This window comes from Lepus europaeus, chromosome 9 (genome assembly GCF_033115175.1).
Source record: "Lepus europaeus isolate LE1 chromosome 9, mLepTim1.pri, whole genome shotgun sequence".
Classification (NCBI taxonomy): Eukaryota; Metazoa; Chordata; class Mammalia; order Lagomorpha; family Leporidae; genus Lepus; species Lepus europaeus.
This window is the reverse complement of record NC_084835.1, coordinates 117,775,479-117,794,607: the sequence shown is the minus strand read 5'-3', so window position 1 is coordinate 117,794,607 and position 19,129 is coordinate 117,775,479. Positions and strand designations below refer to the sequence as shown.

The 19,129-nt window shown below is 43.0% G+C and overlaps 1 long non-coding RNA gene across 2 annotated transcripts in view; it reads right to left on the bottom strand.

The window, feature by feature from the left end:
• Positions 1-19,129, bottom strand: part of LOC133766649 (uncharacterized) — a 347,434-nt gene that overhangs the window by 129,581 nt on the left and 198,724 nt on the right. Inside the window, exon 3 of one of the 2 annotated variants that reach the window (XR_009866733.1) lies at positions 11,753-11,813. The exons of the other annotated variant lie outside the window; for it this stretch is intronic. This is a non-coding gene — a long non-coding RNA (uncharacterized LOC133766649). Of the gene's footprint in view, positions 1-11,752; positions 11,814-19,129 lie in introns of those variants that run through there. 2 annotated transcript variants of the gene reach the window in all.

Here is a 19,129-nt window from a genome sequence, read left to right as displayed (position 1 = left end):
CTAAATTCATTCTGAGCCTGTGGGCAACCAAAACAAAGTAAGAGAAAATAATGAAACTGCAACATATTCTTCACATTAGTATATGCCTGATTGTACTCTGCTAAATATTAATTGAACTGTCACACCGTGTAAGAAATATCGGTAAATCCAAGATAAGAACAAAGTTAATGGTTTCTTCTTAACTATAGAACTGCACCAGCCACCCATGTGCTGGGGAACGCATAAAGTAGCCAGGACAAGAAGTCCTGGCAGCACAGGAAGTTTCTCCACAGTCCACTTACTGGTCTTGCTTAGAAAAGGGTTCAGCAGGGCACAGTGTGGGAAGGAATGATTTATAAGACCAACAAGAGTTGGGCCAACCTTGTGAAATAGTGGGTTAAGCAGCTACCTGTAACACCAGACCCCATATTAGGGCACCCTTTCGAGTGTTGGCTGCTCCACTTACCATCCAGCTGCCTGCTAATGTGCCTGGGAAGGCAGAGGAAGATGGCCCCAGTACTTGGACCCCTGCCATCCGCCCACCCACGTGAACATCCAGATGGAGTTCCAGGTTCCCAGCTTCAGCCTGGCCTAGTTCTGATCTGTGGCCATTTGGAGTGTGAACCACTGGATGGAAGATCTCATTCTCTCTGTTTCTCCCTGCCCCAACCCACTTGCTGAAACTCTGCCTTACAAATAAATAATTAAATCTTAAAATAAAGACTAGCAAGAGTCAAAAGCTAAATGAATCTTCAGGAAAAGCTTAGAGACCAATTGAGAGATATTTATGGTGTGGATCCCATGTAGGACATGCTGTTGTACACAGAAGTCAACATCCACAACATCAGCTCCACAACGGATGTCCCAAGAGCAGGTCTCTGACAGGTTCCCTTTACATAGGCATGTGCACAGAGCCAAAGGAGAACTGTAAGTGTAGTTTTTTAAAAGAGGCAAAAGCTATTTTCTCATTATCTAAATATGTGGTTCTCCAAGAGTCTCCCTTGATCTGAGAATAAAATTTATAACAGGAAGTAGAGTAGATGATGGCACATAAATCAAGTAATCTTGGTGAAATGTTTCCACATCGATGTCCAGGCTGAGTTCCTATAGCCAACCAAAGCATTAAAGCTCTTTGTTTAAAACCTGCAGATAATCTACACTACCGGTTCAGGACAGATTGATTTATTTTCTGTACAAATAATAAGGCAAGGATTTCCACTCAGTAATAAAAGTTAAGGGTTCGTGCCTGAATAGAAAGCTGTGCAACTTACTATACACGAAAATAGATAAAAGGAAGCTTACCAGAAAGAGTCAAGTTTTCTCAGCAAAGAGCACCAGCTCCACACAAACAGAAGGTCTTCAAGTTCTATGCTATCAAGCTGATAAGTAAGTATTCCATCCTGGAGAATTTTTAAACAGGTGCTGCAAACTGCCTCTTTAAACCATTTAAAACTTTTCAATATTGCACTCAGAGGACATTGAATTTTAATGAAGGCAACTTCTTGGTGTACCTCCAAAATAAAGTGGATAAAAAATGTAATCCCAAGCAAGGAGGTGAGTTAACCTGCTATATAGGATTTCAGCAATCAGCCAATTTGTTGTGAAGTATGTCTGCCAAAAACTAATGACTAGGTTTTCAGAGGAATTGATCTTAAGCCGTTCTTATTGGTGCAACTTTGAGAGCAGAACCACTCACCTTCTGTGGCACATCCTACTTACAACAGCAATGCCACGTCATAAATACTAGAATCTCCCTATTTATCCTCATGTCAATAAAGCAGGCAGCATCCAAAGCAGTGTCATGTCATTAAGAAACAAAGCAAAAGACAGGAGAGAAACGGCCAAATATGGTTCTATTTGCTCCCTTTTTAAAATAGCCCTTATCAAAGACAGTGCTCCTACCTGAATACTTGTGGAGGTTTCTCTGTGAGCCTCCGCCTGGAGCTCAAATGCAGGCTCCAGATTCCCAGAAGGTACCTGTTCATAGTTCTTAAAGCCAAGTCCTTTCTTCTGCTTGGGCAGCCAGGCTACAGTTATCTACCATCTACAAGAACAGGCCTATCTAACATACATTATCCTTACACAGTGTATATTGTCTATAGTAGATATTAGGGTCCCCACTTAACAGGAAACTCAACATGGAGCCAATAGGCAGAATCACCAGGTGCACAGAGCTCGCTGCCCAGGTCTGCCAGAACCTGTCACAAAATGATGTCCACATCCCCCAGGCTCACATGAGGTGAAGTGCACCAATCACTTCTGTGAGTGACCAGAATCAATTGTAAAATTCTGCTGCAACTGACCCTCTTTGGGCCAAATGCTCTGATTTAGGACCCTTGGTGTTATTAAATCAAAAGGCAACAAGAAAAGTAACAAAAAATCTAATTTGTTTCAATACAAAATATCCACAAGCTTCTGTAGCGAAAGACAGCTGACAATGATAATGGCATTCAGAAATTTGGCAAGTTGATGCTCTGAAATATGCCCCAAGGCATTTCTTAGATATGGTGCACATACTGATCTCTGGCTAAGGTGCTGTGACTGATTGGAAGTAATATGGAGGTACAGATTCCAACCTCCCAACACCTCTATAAAAATGGACTATTGTGGCCAGGACTCTGGCATAGTAGGTTAAGCCTCCACCTATGATGCCAGCCTCCCATATGGGCAACAGTTCAAGTCCCAGCTGTTTCACTTCCAAACCAGCTCTCTGCTAATGGCCTGGGAAAGCAGTGGAAGATGGTCCAAGTACTTGGGCCCCTGCACCCACATGGGAGACCCAGAAGAATCTCCTGGCTCCTGAATTCGGATTGACTCAGCTCCAGCCATTGCAGCCATCTGGGGAGTAAATCATCAGATGGAAGACCTTTCTCTCTGTCTCTCCCTCTCTCTGTGGCTCTGCCTCTCAAATAAATAAATGTATCTTTAAAAACAAAAACAACCACCGGCTTGTTACACAGGAAAAGCTCTGGAATCCCTGGGCTTCTGGGCAAAGGAAGAGGAGACAGGTTCTGCTGAGACTCTAGGGAGCACATTTCCACCCCTTACATGCTGGCTTCCCAATTACTCACCAATGCATTCTGCACAAAACAAGCGAATTGAATGATAAATCCATACGTGTGAGCTCCTTATTAAATTCAAAGGACTCTGCTGAGAGAGGTTAAATAGAAGCATGAGCCGTTCTTCCCAGACTGGAGAAATGAGAGGCAAAGCTGGGGTAATGAAACAGCTAAGTTTCCGATTCAGTTTTTGGCTCAAAGCCAGGGTCTACCACATATTGCCCTGATCACTTTGCTTAACCTATTTTTATTTTTTTTTTTTACTTATTTGAAATATTAGGAAGGAGAGAGAGGCAGAGACACAGATATCTCTCATGACTGCTTTACTACAAATGCCTGCAACAGCCAGTGCTAGGCCAGGCTGAAGGGTTGGCAGGAACTCAATCTGGGTCTCCCATGTGGGTGTCAGGGACTCAACTACCTGAGCCACTACCTGCTGCCTCCATTGTGCATGTCAGTAGGAATCTGGAATTGGAAGCAGAATGAGGACTCCAACACAGGCACTCCAATATGGGAGCAGGCATCCCAAGCAACATCTTCAGCGCCGGGCCAAACACCTGCCCCCAACTATGCTTAAGTAATTCCTTAACTGAATTGTAACTGTCTGTCATTATTTATACCACATCCAGAAAACAAATGAGTGAAACTTAATGAACACTGTTTGCTCACTAAATATTAATACCTCTCTATACTTTCTCTCTACATATATATACACATATTCATATGCATATCATGTATATATACATGTGTACAAATGACATCAGTTATACTCCACTGAAGTAGAATTATGAACTCTATTTTGCCCAGGGGTGTTAGCTGATTTAGTAAAGTCACTATGACTTGTAAATAGCAGAACCCAGATTAAGCCCTGGCTCTACTTACCCCAGTGCCTATTTTCCACTACAGAGCATGATGGGCTACAATTTGGAGCAACACTGACCAACATGGGAGCCACTAGCTTATAAGGCCATTTAAATTTAAATTCTAATTAATTAAATTAAAATTCAGTTCCTCTGTTGCTGTAGCCACACTTGAAGGGCTTAGAAGCTTCACATATTGGATGGTGGAGAGACAGAACATTTCCCTCAGCATAGAAAGTCCTACTGGACAGCACCAACCTGGACAAAAGAATCAACAGAGTAAACCATTTGTACAGGCCAGGAAAATACCTGTGAAGCTAAAACAATGAAGGAATGCAGGTGAGCAGCCATGCGACGGCCCTGAGTAAATCTGGCATAATCAGCATGAGCACCGTGGAACAGTGCACCTGCAGCGTCACCTTTGGGTCGATATAATACAGGACGTAGAAAGCAAGAAACCACCTAGGAGATGTCTTGACCTGGCTAATTAGCATGCTTCTACCAAGCTCTGAATAGAGTTCTTTCAATTGTGAGTCTGTGCCCATTTCTTTAGTAAACTACTGCCAGTAAAGTAAAATTACATGGAACAAAGTCAAACCAAGGCATTGGGAACAAACCAGTGGAGGGCTGCCAATACTGCCTCTTTTGTAAGTCCATTTAGGCTGTTAAATTCTGTTTCTCTTTTCCCTTCTCTTTTATATTTTAAGGGGGGGAAGACAGTATTTGCTTTAATGCTTGTTTGTGATGTTTCTATTTAAAGACAATAGCAAAAATGACCAAGAATTTGAATTAGCCTCCTCTTCAAGACCTCAATTTAATCAATTTTATTTTTAATATTACTTGTATAATGGAACCTTCATTCAGCTTTTAGTCATTTATTTAATTAAGAAATATTTATTGGGGCTAGCACTGTGGCATTGTAGGCTAAGCCTCCGCCCACAGCACCACCATCACATACAGACACCTGTTCATGTCTCTGCTGCTCTTCTTCCCAACCAGCTCTCTGCTATGGCCTGGGAAAGCAGTAGAAGACAGCCCAAGTGCTTGGGCCCCTGCACCCATGTGGGAGATCCAAAAGAAGTCCTGGCTCCTGGCTTTGGATCTTCCCAGCTCCAGCTGTTGTGGCCCTTTGGAGAATGAACCAGAGGATGGAAGACCTTTCACTCTGCCTCTCCTTCTCTCTGTTTGTAACTCTACCTCTCAAATAAATAAAATAACAGTGTAACAAAAACATTTTTTAATCTGCCCAGTGTAGTCATCTGCCTAGATCAGCTCCTTACTTCTCCTGTCTGCCATCTCTCTATCTGTGCTGCCTCAATGACATTTACTCTGTCTTCTATCCTTTTAGAATATGCACTTTTTAAAAGATTTATTTATTTATTTGAAATTCAGAATTACAGAAAGAGGGAGAGAGAGAGAGAGACAGACAGACAGACAGACAGTGAGCTCTTCTATTTGCTGGTTTACTCCCCAGATGACCACAATGGCCAGGCCTGGGCCAGACAGAAGCCAAGAGCCAAGTGCTTCATCCAGGTATCCCATGTGGGTGGCAGGGAATCCAATCACTTGGGCCATCTCCCCTTGCTTTTCCCAGTCTGCTAGCCGGGAGCTAGATCAGAAGTGAACAGCCAGGACTTGAACTAGCACCCACATGGGATGTCAGCATTGATGGAAGCAGCTTTACCCACTATGTCACAACCCCTAGAATGTTTATATTTTACTAAAAATATAAAATTAATATTAAAATTAAAGTCAATATAGAAATTTATATTAAGTTAATATTTAATATTTTAACTGGGAAAACTCAGCAAATAATAACATATCCCAAGTACAACAAATTAGTTACTGCTGGAATATAAATTTCACACTTAATACTTTTTCCACAGCCTTATTACTCCTTGATCTTTTACTAAAAGCCCTATAAATATTACATTTATTCTCAGGGAAACTTTGGATATAAGTCATTACATTTTTTCAAAGAGAAGAAAAGAGTACAATAGAGCTGACTGCTTTTCCCAGCTTACCCACTATGTGGAGATCCTAGAAACAGGAGGGCCTGTCAGAAAAACCAGAGTGAGGTAGCAGTCAAAGAGGTGAGAGTAGGTTTTGTTCAGAAGGTGCTGCCACAGGGGAAAGAGACCTCCGTGTAGAACTGGGCTCAGCTCCAAATACAGCCTGGGTTAATGCAGATTCATAGCCATGGAGCAGGATGGAAAATGTTTAAGAGGAAACATCAGGGTGCGAGATTCTGGCTAAACCGCCTTGACGGGACTCTTGCTGAAGGCTTGTGATCAGATCCCAAAGGCACAGATGATGAGGAGTTGGATCCAAAAGTCACACTGAGATCTTTAAAACGCTGCTTTCTTGTCACTTAATTAATGAAATTAGAATGCAGCATGCAGAAGCTTGGCTGAAAAGGCTAGGAAAACACTTACGATAATAATTATCTCCTTTTATTCAATTTGTTAACATTAATTCTTAAACAGTGACCCCCAAAAGCCAGTGTGGTGGAGCACTGTTTCATGGTTTGGGGTGGGATTCCACATTTCCCATTGTCTTCTCTGTGGCCATGAGCGCTGGCCATTTTTGACTGAGTTCCAATTTACCACACTGTTTCCAAATGTAATCCAATGGAAAATTCCACTGAGGGAAAAAAAAAAAAAACTACAAGTCAACCCAAAACAAGAAAATAATATTTAAAGGATAGAGTAGGGACAAGGTGAATAACCTAATTTTTATGTAACACTTATCCCTACAGAATGAAAAAGCAAATGGTCATAGCATTGTCTGAACAATTTAGAAGAATAAAAGAGACCCATGCTAAGCAAAAGCTACCCCATAAAGACATTCAGAACAGGAGCTGCTAATCCTAATAAGCATCGGTTCTTTTTAAGGGCTGCGTTGTTTTGACTTCTGCAAGGCGAGATAGGAAAATAAAAAAGAGGCTAGCCACACAAATATGAAATAAAATGATGCAACCCTCTTGTATTTCTTTTCTTCCTCGACCCCCCACCATCACCTCAATTACAGCCATTAAAAAAGAACATTTTGGTGAAGGAAGAAGATTCATTGTAAAGGAAGAACAGTATGTGGTTTACATACAGTAGGTGCTAAGTTCATTTTCCTATGGGAGAGTTGCCTATTTCACATAGATGGCAAGGAGGCAGAAGACCCATCAAGTGTCTTTAAAAAAAAAAAAAGATTTATTTATTTTTATTTGAAAGTCAGAGTTACAGAGAGAGAGAAGGAAAGACAGAGAGAGAGAGAGAGAGGTCTTCCATCTGCTGGTTCACTCCCCAACTGGCTGCAATGGCTGGAGCTGCACTGACCCAAAGCCAGGAGCCAGGAGCTTCTTCCACGTCTCCCACTCCAGCGCAAGGGCCCAAGGACTTGGGCCATCTTCTACTGCTTTCACAGGCCATAGCAGAGAGCTGGATCGGAAGTGGAGCAGCCAGGACACGAACCAATGCCCATATGAGATGCCAGCACTGCAGGCAGCAGCTTTACCCACCACGCCACAGCACCAGCCCAAGTGTCTCTTTTTCTTTTTTAATTTTTTTAATTAATTTATTTGACAGGTAGAGTTGTAGACAGTGAGAGAGAGAGAGACAGAGAGAAATATCTTCCTTCTGATAGTTCACTCCCCAAGGTGCTGCGCCGACCCAAAACCAGGAGCCAGGTGCTTCTTCCTGGTCTCCCATGTGGGTGCAGGGGCCCAAGCACCCGGGACATCTTCCACTGCCCTTCTGGGACACAGCAGAGAGCTGGACTGGAAAAGGAGCAACCAGGACTAGAACCCAGCGCCCATATGGGATGCCGGCGCCGCAAGCGGAAGATTAACCAGTAAGCCATGGCGCCAGCCCCCCAAGTGTCTCTTAAAGAGTCTAATTTCACCCTCAATTTTTCTCTTGTTAAATATGAACTTAAATTCCTTCTGCTTCCTCTGAAAACTCTTGGTCATACATCAGTGGTTTCCAGTCAACACTTTGCCTGCTTAATTTCAAATTCACCAAACTTTAAATTTGTTTTTAAAACTCTTTCCCATCAAATAAATGTTTTTTTTAACTCTCACTCTGGCCAATTAGCATTTTTTGCTCCCAAATAGTTCTTACTAGAGTACCCTCTCTTACTTTGTTACCATCTTATCATCATAAATTCACAGTATTATTTTCTAGTGTGCTGTCCTTGCCACAAAGAACTCATAATTTGTTTTTCAAGTCATGCTATAGTCAATAACAATGCAAAACAGTACACATCATCAACGACTTTCTAAAGATATTGTTAACTGCATAGCTTAGCTAATCAAGGAAGTTTCCGTTGGAAGAGGTGGCACTTCATTGGGTTCTTAATTAAAGAGAAGACTGTAGAAAAAAGACATTCTACACAAAATAATGGAGAAATGATAACTATGAAGGCCAGAAGCAGAAATGACATGTATGTGCTACATTTGAGAAGACAATGAGCGGGGCCGGCACTGTGGCTCAGCAGGTTAACGCCTTGGTCTGAAGCACTAGCATCCCATATGGGCGCCGGTTCAGGTCCCGGCTGCTCCTCTTCCAATCCAGCTCTCTGCTACGGCCTGGGAAGGCAGTGGAGGATGGCCCAACTCCTTGGGCCCCTGCACCCATGTGGGAGACCCAGAGGAAGCTCCTGGCTCCTGACTTTGGATCAGTGCAGCTCCAGCCGTTGAGGACAATTGGGGAGTGAACGATCAGATGGAAGACCTCTCTCTCTCTCTCTCTCTCTCTCTGCCTCTCCTCTCTCTGTGTAACTCTGACTTTCAAATAAATAAATAAATCTTAAAAAAAAAAAGAAGAAGAAGACAATGAGCAAGCCAATTTGACTATAAACAAAGGTTTTTCTAAACTTAATCACAGATTTACTATTTCTCTTTTTAGAATGTCCAGGACTAGAAATCACTTGCCTCAAGCAGTTTAAGTAGGCTCTCCTACAGGAATATGTAAGACCTAGAGAAAATGTTCATTGTTTCTAGTCAATATTTCTATATTTCAGAATCTTTACAAGCCAGGTGAGATGCACAGTGAACACCTCACCCACTACAATTCTGCCCCATCCTTTGATCCCAATGATTAGAGAAACCAGTCAAGATAGAGAAAGACCACTACTCTCTCTATTATAAGCAGTGTTGCAGAATAATTCACAAAAAGAACTACTATATAGAGTGTCCTATAGTATATACAAATATAGATGACATACTTAGATCTAGGTAAGGCACAAATTAATATCTCTACTTTACTAATGGAAAAAGCCTGAATTAAGTGAGTTTCCCTTGGCCACCCTGCTGTACATGACAGAGGCAAAGTACTTAAACCTTCAAATACCTCAAGTGCTCTGGCACCAAGTTCATCACCAGTAAGACCGGATTAGCACATCAGTGAACGTGTAATTATTCTTTTCTTCAGATTCTTAACCCTGCAGAGCTCAGATAACCCTCCAGATCTACTGCACAGCCCAAAAGGGAAGATGCTTGCATGCCGTCCTTGACTGCTATGCCCTCCATACTTCCACGGCACATTCACAACATTGGTAATAAGAGGCTAGACTGCCATCTTTCTCACCACTGCAGGGTAGGGCCAGTTTCATGACTTAGCACGAAAGGTTGTTGCTGTTGTTTATAAACACCTGAAGAGGTAATACCTCTACCCAGTCACCCGTTTGGTTATAATGTTGTACACATACAGAAGACTTTATTTTCTTTTGTATTTCCTCCATTAAGTGTTCAATATGCTAGACTAGTTTACAGACGTCCTGGATAGGGGACCACTCAAGTAGCTGCCAGTTAGCAAAATGAGCAAACAGCCACAGGTTTCTGAAAGTTACCCAGCATACATTGCATCTCCTCTTCTATGAGTTCTCACCTGTGGTCCCCATAGCACGGCCAACTCTGAGCAGAAAATTAGACGTACGACGCACACCTGAGTCAGCTCTGCAGCCACCCACTGGACACATCTACAGAGCAGTGCTGAACTCAACAGTGGGAGAAGTCACGTATCTTCTTACTTGACAAATCGAAATAATGAAGTTTAAAAAGATGGGCAAATGTCTAAAGAGATATTTCTCAAAAGAAGCAATACAAAAAACTGACAAATAAATGAAAAAATGCCCAACATCAGTAACTATCAGGAAAATGCAAATCAAAACCACAATGAGGTATCATCTCACTCCAGTTAGAATGTCTATTATCAAAAAGACCAAATGAAAAAAATAACAACAAATAGTAGCATGGAATGAGGAAAAAGGGAAACCTTACACACTGTTAATATGTAATTTGTACAACCATTACAGAGAACACCACGATGGCTCCTCATAAAATTAAAAATAAATCTACCATCTGACCCAACTACCCCATTCTGGGTATGTTTCCAAAGGAAATAAAATGAGCATGGAAGAGATATCTGCACTCCTGTATTTATCTCAGCACTGTTTACAATTGCCAAGATAAAGAATCAACCTAGGTGTTCATCAACATCTGAGTAGGTAAAGAAAATGTGTTCTATATACTCAATAGAATATCATTGTCATTTAAAAAAAAAAAAGAATGAAATTCTGACATTTGCAGCTAAATGGGTGGAACTGGAGATCTTTATGTTCAGTGAAATAAGTCAAACCCAGAAAGACAAATACCTCCTCATAAATAAATGAAAGTTAAGGAATAGTTGGTCTGAATGCAGAATAGTGGTTTCTAAAGGCTGGGGAGGCTGGGAGATGAGGACAGAAATATGGGCAACAATGGAGACCGAAACACAATCAGATAGAAGTAGCAGGTTCTCATGCTGTGCAGCACAGTGGGGTGATGATGGCTCACCACCATGTATTATACACTGTATAAAGACCTGGGAGAGGGGAGCTGGCAGGCTCCAAACACAAAGAAAAAGGGGATGGGGTGGTTGCTTGCCTGGTTTGATCGGCTTATGCTGTGTTTATCTGTTGAAATATTCCACTGTACCACACAGAAATTTATAAGTCTTACATGCTAACCAAAAATTTTAAGTAAAAAATTTAAAAATTATAATAATTTAAGAGTGAGAAAGAGAATGAATGAGAACTCCTAATTAAAGTTGATAAGGTTCTAGGCCGGCGCCTCGGCTCAATGGGCTAATCCTCTGCCTTGCGGCACTGGCACAACGGGTTCTAATCCTGGTCAGGGCGCTGGATTCTGTCCCAGTTGACCCTCTTCCAGGCCAGCTCTCTGCTATGGCCTAGGAGTGCAGTGGAGGATGGCCCAAGTGCTTGGGCCCTGCACCCCATGAGAGACCAGGAGAAGCACCTGACTCCTGGCTTTGGATCAGTGCAGCGCACCAGCCGTGGCGGCCATTGGAGGGTGAACCAACGGCAAAAAGGAAGACCTTTCTCTCTGTCTCTTTCTCTCTCTTACTGTCCACTCTGCCTGCCAAAAAATAAAAAAAATAATAAAGTTAATAAGGTTTCTTAACTTTCTTAAATAACAACAGCATAGCAGAGCCTGATTTTCAAATGGGATCATTATTTTTCCTTAATTTTAAACTAAATCTCAAGGTGTAGTTTATTCATATTCAGAAAAGGATAAAAGCAATATTGCAGACCTCACTAATGCCCAGTCCCCAAAGACCCCATTGCATTGCAGTTTTTATGTTAGCAGACCTTTTCCTTTTAGTATTCATGAAAACTTAGCAAATCATCACATTGAATTGATTCCCGGGACACATATCCTTTGCTTCCTGCCTGAATCGTGAAGCTCAAACATGGCTACCTGGCACAGGAATGCCCTCTCATTCCGCCTTGAGTAAAAGCAACTGTATTGAACAAGTAAATGAGCAACCCGATGAGATCTCCCCTCCTGAAGTCCGCACTTGCCTTGCCATTCATCTTCCTCTCTCTCCAGGGTTCTTGTTCTCCTTCAAAGCAAGCTCTGGGGCTATGGAGAAAAAAAATCAGGTATGATGAACAGAAACCAAGAGGATATCTAAGATGCTGAAAAATGGAAAGTTAATAGAACCTACTATTCAGTCTCAGTACGTCACCTTTAAGGTCAATATCTTATGATTTCCATCAGACACCATGCCCTGTATTTACGCCATGTTTATTCTTGTATCATTTATGAGTCCATGATGGCTTGCTCACTGAGAAAAACAATACATTACAATGCAAGATTGAACCACAGCTATTTATTTTCACTTTATAGAGCAGACAGCTAAGAGATATCTTGTTCAAAGGAAAGCAAAAGACAATCAAATGTCATGGGTTCAAGATAAGCCAGCTGGCACCATCAGCCATACCAGGCAGACTACCAATTCATAACTCAAATGTTGGAGCATTTATCATTAGAATGTGAAACTTCCTTGAGCAAACATTTCACAGTTGCCAGTAATAGGAGCCAAAATTCTATTATAATCCATCTTGGGGGTCACAAAATAATTATAAGTAAAGTTCTTAGACAAACTACCTATTTGTCCACAAAGGGCTTTGCAACTGGGTAGGCAGCCTCTTGCAAATGCATGTGATATGCTGTGGTTTAAGATACAATAGAAGATTTAGCCTATGCCATGGCTCTGAGGTCTGGAGTTTCTTTGACTGCAATCATCCTTTTAACTTTGGGTGTAATTCTGTACAATTCCTTCTCTAAATTGGGCATACCTATGTGACTTTATATGATTCGCATTGAACCATATTAAAAGATACTGACTGGCTGTCACTTAGCAAAGCAGGAATCAGGTAAATGTTTCTAGCAGACAGCTTGTAAACCAGCAGAACTGTTACTATGGAATCCTGTGGAACTAGAGTGAATCTGGAGAAACCATAACTCTCAGAGCAAGGACACCGTAAGTAGTGGATTTTTTAAGATTAGAAAGGCTCTCATTCTTGGCCTACTTTTGAATTTCGTCCAGCCCTATAGCAATCATAAAATTAAAATTGACACAGAACTGATTAACTGCAAGATTAAGAGAGAACTGTCTTATACAGTGAAAAGTCAAACCCCAGGTGGGAAATAAGTAGACCAAAAGAAAACAGCATGTTAGGTAGTTTGGAAATAAAATTCAGGAAATTCAATATTCACTGTTAATTTTCACATTAATCCATTATATTGTTTTCTTTTTTGTCCCTATCCAACTGTGCTTTTTAATAGGACAATTATTTGCTATTGAGACATATTCCAATTCTTTCTTAAAAAAAAAAAAAAAAAACTTCTATAGGATTATCAAGTTTGTCCATTTGAGGAAATTTTCTCCTCACTTTTCATTGCCTCAAATGCCACCCTCATTGTGCTTTTGATGATGTAGAATTGTACCATTTGCCATTATTAATAAAAAGCATCTTAACACATACAGATGTGGATTGTTTATAGCTTTAATTCGAGTACAGACGAGAAGAACTAACTATATCTGACACGAATTAGAAATCGGAAATGGCCAAGGCCATAGGATAAGCCATTTCTAGAAATACAGATGTGGGATGAACAAGCCGCATACGATGCTCAGGTCAGTTACAAAGGAAGTGCAGCGCAGTTCACCTCCACTGAACACAAGGTTAATCATTTCCAGTGAGGCCTTCAGCTGCTCATTAGCCAAGAATTCTCCTGAGAGGGACATAAGAATCCGCTTCTTTTATTATTACTCGAAGGAAGCAAAAATACAGTTTTTCATATAATGTATACTGCAGTTATTGAAAAGATTCAAAAGATTTTTTGAATTCTATTTTAAAGACTTTTTCTAATGTAAGCTACTTGTGCTTTTGGTAGTCGGCAGCACATTTTTGCGTGTATGGCTGGGCTTCTTCCATCTTCAGGGACAGTCACTGGGTGAAGACTTGGTGGCTTTTCTCTGTGTCCCAAATTTATTACCACCATATCCGTTCCTCAATCTTTTTGGATGAGCTTATTTACATGCATGTAAAGGGACTTTTTGGGTCAAATCACTTTTACTTCTTCAGCTGAGAAAAGTACCAAATCCCTAGTGCAAATAGCACAATGATACTAGATTGGTGAGAACGCATCCACTTCATTATTCATTGCATTCTCTAGATGAATCATATGGTTTCTATTTTGAAAAGTGTCCTGGAAAAGTCAGATTGAATCAAAAATGCCCCATAGTGCTTACCTGGAGAAAAGCAGAGAGCACAACTTCACCAGCACGACATCCTGGAAACTAAGGGGATGACCTACGCCTCAGCAAAGCCAGTGGTGTTGTCTCCATAATCTCCCGCACACCAAACTCTTCACCACCTCCCCCTGCTGACGAGCTTCCTCTGGCCTACTGGGAGTATGCTGAGAATCTGACTCTGAAACACAGCCCTTCCTCCACACTCACACACCGGCCTCACTCCTGTTTCCAGTCCCCACCTGGGCACATCTCCCAGATCCCATCTTCCATCTAACTCTTCCATCCCTAAGGAAAAAAAAAAAAATCCACCCTTGATTTAATCTCAGTTACCAGCTCTGTGTGTCTGAAAATCAAATCTTTCCTGACAACTCATCCTTCACTCAATTCCGGGACTGTATCTTTAACATTATATCACGTAGATTTTCTAGGAAAAAGAATGGGGCTGTCATTGTTAACTGAACTACACACTCAAAGGATTAGCCTCCCATATGTGTGATTTCCTCATGGCCCTCCAGGAAAACACTCATCACTGGAAAATTAGTCAACATGGAATCAGTGAAATGTTGGTTTCACAGATGATCAGAACGCATCTTTCTTAGCTTTCACTACATCTATTTCTTAATCAAAATCATTAGTTTCATAGGTAGCAAGGATATTTCAGTTCTTATGAGTGTTTTCCACACGGGCCTTGAGCCTGGACATTCCGTGTCTCCTCTCTCTGACCTCAAAACCAAGAATTCAGTCTCAAAATATGGGCTTTCTAAGGAACAGTGAGCACAGAGGTTTCCTTAAAGGGAAAGCATTCTAATTCTGACATAGTTCAAAGACAGTTCTGCAGCAAATACAGGGTATTCCACCCCCTTCCTGAAAAGGGCCAAATGGCCCTCTCTTCATCACTTGGCTTTCTATCCTCAGGAGCTAGAAGCTCATCAAATAACCTACACAAGAAAGGAAAACATAGTGTATTGATGTACTAACAGAGATTCTAGGTGGATCCAAATAGATGTTTTTTCCTCATAGAGTTCTTCTACCTCTCCCATCTTAAATTAGGAGAGTTTCTCAATAGGTAAAGTTGTTATAAATATTTCTAATTTACATTGAATTCAAAGTAGCCAACATTTACTGAGTAGGTGCTAGGTACCCAAAACTAAATATACCAGAACCCGTGCAGGTGGAGACTCCAGAGGCGGGTTCCAATTTCAGCTCCACAATTCCGTCGCTATGCCACCCCAGTCAGTAAGTCCCCTCTGTATGCCTCTTGGTAATGGGGAGAACAGCAGTACCTATGCCATGAGCATATGCCATGAGGATGAAATAACTCATAGAATGCAAGCAATAATGTAATCTACTTCTTGAGGTCCTTGAGAGAATTAAGCAAATGGCCACTCATGTGGAGCAGAGGGTCAGCACAGGTCAGTCCTCACCATCACTGCTGTTTCTTGGCATCATAATTAGCAGAGGTTGCAACAAGATTCAGTTCCAAGAACACTGAGAAAGCTACCCTGCGATGTGCTGTGATGCTGAGAGACAATACCCAAGCTGTGTCTGTAGAAATCCAGGGGAGCTGACAGAGGAAAATGTCTTTAAAGGTTGGTGATGAAATGAGGCCCAAGCACCAGGCAGGCAGGAAAGAGAGGACAGAGGGTATCCCAGGCTGCTCTGGAGGAGGAGGAGCCCCCAGCACTGCTGGAGGACAGGGGAAGCAGAAGCCCAGGCAAGGACAGGTGATGCACCCCATTACCAGGCACATTAGGGAGCAGGGGCCTATTTTTCTGGAGGTAACAGGATAGAATGAACAACATGTTCAGGTCTATTTTCACCAATGTGGGGGTCCAGAGAACTTCCAGCTGCAGGTGGAGGTTTCATTTAGGAAGCTATGTGGTAGCCACAGCAGCCATGAAGACAGCCTGGGGTCGAGGTCATGGCTAAGAAAAGGAGGACGCAGGGTCCAGAGATGCCTGCAGAAGGGAGACGCTGCATTGTGGACCTGAGTTGGAAGTCCACGTGTCAGTGCCCAATCTTCTCTCTCTGTGATGTGGGACAAGAACGCAAGCCATTCACAGTTCCTGTGCTGTTGGAAGGAGGGCCCCTGTATATGCCATGAGACTGTTAAAAGGCATAAAACATAGGATGCTCACTGCAGTGGTTTTACTCTGCGAGGGTCTACATAGATTTACAATGTCCATGTCTCCAAATCAGGTGCTCCCCTGGGATGATGTGATTTGACCGTCTCAGGAACTAGGGCTCCACACTGTTTCTGTGCTAGAGGGCTTCCTGACTTTGACAGCCATTAATTATTTTTCTGAGGGGGACTCCTTTCTTGAAAGCACTGCCTCATATCTTATTTTTTTTTCCAAAAGACAAAGAGAAGTATCTTGGGTCTTCAGGACCGCCCACTCTGGCTGCTGAGGTGCCCTCTGTCTCCAGTACCACTGGACAGCCTGCAAGTGCACTGCTCCTTTACAGGAACGTACAGAACCTCTAATCAAGCCAGCCAGCAGACGAGGGGCAGCAGGTACAGAGCAGGCTCAGGATGCTGGATGAGATCTGGGAACTCTGCCCACTTCCTACATAGCTGACAGATTACTGTCACAGAGAATAAACGTGACACAGGAAGACACCTACCCCTCAGTGCTTGTAGCCAGGGCAATGGCTGCTCAAACAGTAGAAAATGTGATCGCTGGGGAAAGGGTCCTTCATAGCTTGTTGCAGTCATATATCTTTAAGTTACCATTAATTATATGTTTTTACATAATTATAATTCTACCAAAAATGCCCCAAGAAATTATTTTGGTGTTAAAACATCAATAATGGGCATGCCTGGCTGGCGCAGTGGCTCACTTGCCTAATCCTCTGCCTGCAGCGCCGGCACCCCAGGTTCTAGTCCCGGTTAGGGCGCCGGCTACTAGTCCTGGTTGCTCCTCTTCCAGTCCAGCTCTCTGCTGTGGCCTGGGAGGGCAGTGGAGGATGGCCCAGGTGCTTGGGTCTCTGCACCCGCATGGGAGACCAGGAGGAAGAACCCAGCTCTTGGCTTCAGATCTGTGCAGCACTGGCCATAGCGGCCAATAGGGGAGTGAACCAACGGAAGGATGACCTTTCTCTCTGTCTCTCTCTCACTGTCTATAACTCTCTCTCTGTCTCTCTCTCACACTGTCTAACTCTGCCTGGCCAAAAAAAAAAAAAAAAAATGGATATGCCCAGCTATAAAGGCAAAGAGAGATGCTCACACATTTTATTTTAAATGTGTTTGCTTAACAATGTAATTCTCTGTTAGTTGCTTGTCTCTGATTAGAAATGCAACTCTCTGCTCAACCAGGCTGGAGCCAGGCATGCAGAGTGTTCCCTGGGCTTCCCCTGTCACCTGGCTTCTTGCTGGCTATCATCAGTAGGAGGCAGCAGCTGGGAAACAGAAGGCTGACAGATGAGTAAATTCTTTCTCTGTCTCTCTCTCCTTCTCTGCCCTGGCAGGGCCTCTGGAAGTTGTTGTGTTGTCCTCACTGTTCAGAGGTCCCAGAACAGCCAACAAAGTTCTCGGCACTGGTGCTAGGGCTGGCTAAAGGGCTCCCATGCCATGCTTTCACCCACCTGCGTCAATGCCCCTCTGCAGTTCCAGCTGTGTCCAGGAAACAATTAGCACAAGGTTCTGCATTTGTGGCAACCCCCTTGCAGCATCCAGCACATGTGACTTGGACCCTGTCACTCCATCTCCTCCCTGTTCTTTGAGCTCTGTGGGCATATCAGCTTCCTCATGTTACCAAATTCAGGGGTACCATGAATCCCCTTTTGTTCCTTCAGCTCTTTCAATGCTTTTAAGCTGATCACCAGGCTGGCGCAGTGGCTCACTAGGCTAATCCTCTACCTGAGGCGCCGGCACAACGGGTTCTAGTCCCAGTCGGGGCGCAAGATTCTGTCCCGGTTGCCCCTCTTCCAGGCCAGCTCTCTGCTGTGGCCCATGAGTGCAGTGGAGGATGGCCCAAGTGCTTGGGCCCTACACCCCATGGGAGACCAGGATAAGCACCTGGTTCCTGCCTTCGGATCGGCGTGGTGTGCCGGCCGCAGCGCGCTGGCTGCGGCGGCCATTGGAGGGTGAACCAACGGCAAAAGGAAGACCTTTCTCTCTGTCTCTCTCTCTCACTGTCCACTCTGCCTGTCAAAAAAAAAAAATATTTAAGCTGATCACCTTACTGAGCCTTCTTTTTGTTGCACATCTAGGTTTTTATATTTTTCAAAGGGCCCCGACTTCTCTAGCACTCAGGACCAGCAGGGGTCCCAGGAAACACTCACTCTTAGGTGGATTCCGGTATTGATCTGCCACCCTGTCTTAGCTTGAATGGAGGTATCTTATTAGTAGAGAAAATGGAGAACTAACAAACTGCAACTCCAAGTGGCATTATAATAGCTTAATAACCCCTGGTAGCTTGAGATAAAAATTCTACCAAAGGCAAGACTTTGGGAAACCAACCGGCTACTTCATTTAACTATAACTTTTAGTAATGATGATTTGAATGACCACAGGGGTGGGGTAGTTACTTCTGAATGCAGTGGAGATACACAGGGGAAAAAAATGATAAGCTCAGGGTTTAAACTCAAGGTACAGTCAAGAAACCAAAGATCTGCTACATGAGGGTAGCTCTAAAAAAAAAAGAAGAAAGAAAGAAAACAAGCAAAAAATCTCACATCATACAGCCACAGTGAACACAGGGCTTAAAGTTACACTGAGTCAAACAGCAATCTGCATTACCAGTTTGTAAAGTGTGCATAGTGGGACGCAGGACAGAAGGGCAGTCAGAAGGTGGCAATCGGCAGGGTCTTTACTAATGGTCAGTTGTCATGGAAGGAAGGAGGAAAATGAACACTCTATAAAAGCATTTCCTGACATGTTTAATTGGGTAATCTCAAGTCTGGAGAGCAAACACTGATGAGCTCCCAAAACAGAGAGCCACAGTATCACACTTTCTATCAGAACAAACCCATTTCTCAGATGCAGAACCCCTGTGTGGAGAGCAGGCTGGCTCCTCCTGACACTGGAACCCATCACACCACCCCTCATGTGTGTAATGGATCCTTCTCCCAGTCCTTGCTCGGGTGGTCTGGGCCCTTCTGAGTGGCTCTCTGCTGGGGAGACAGCAACAGT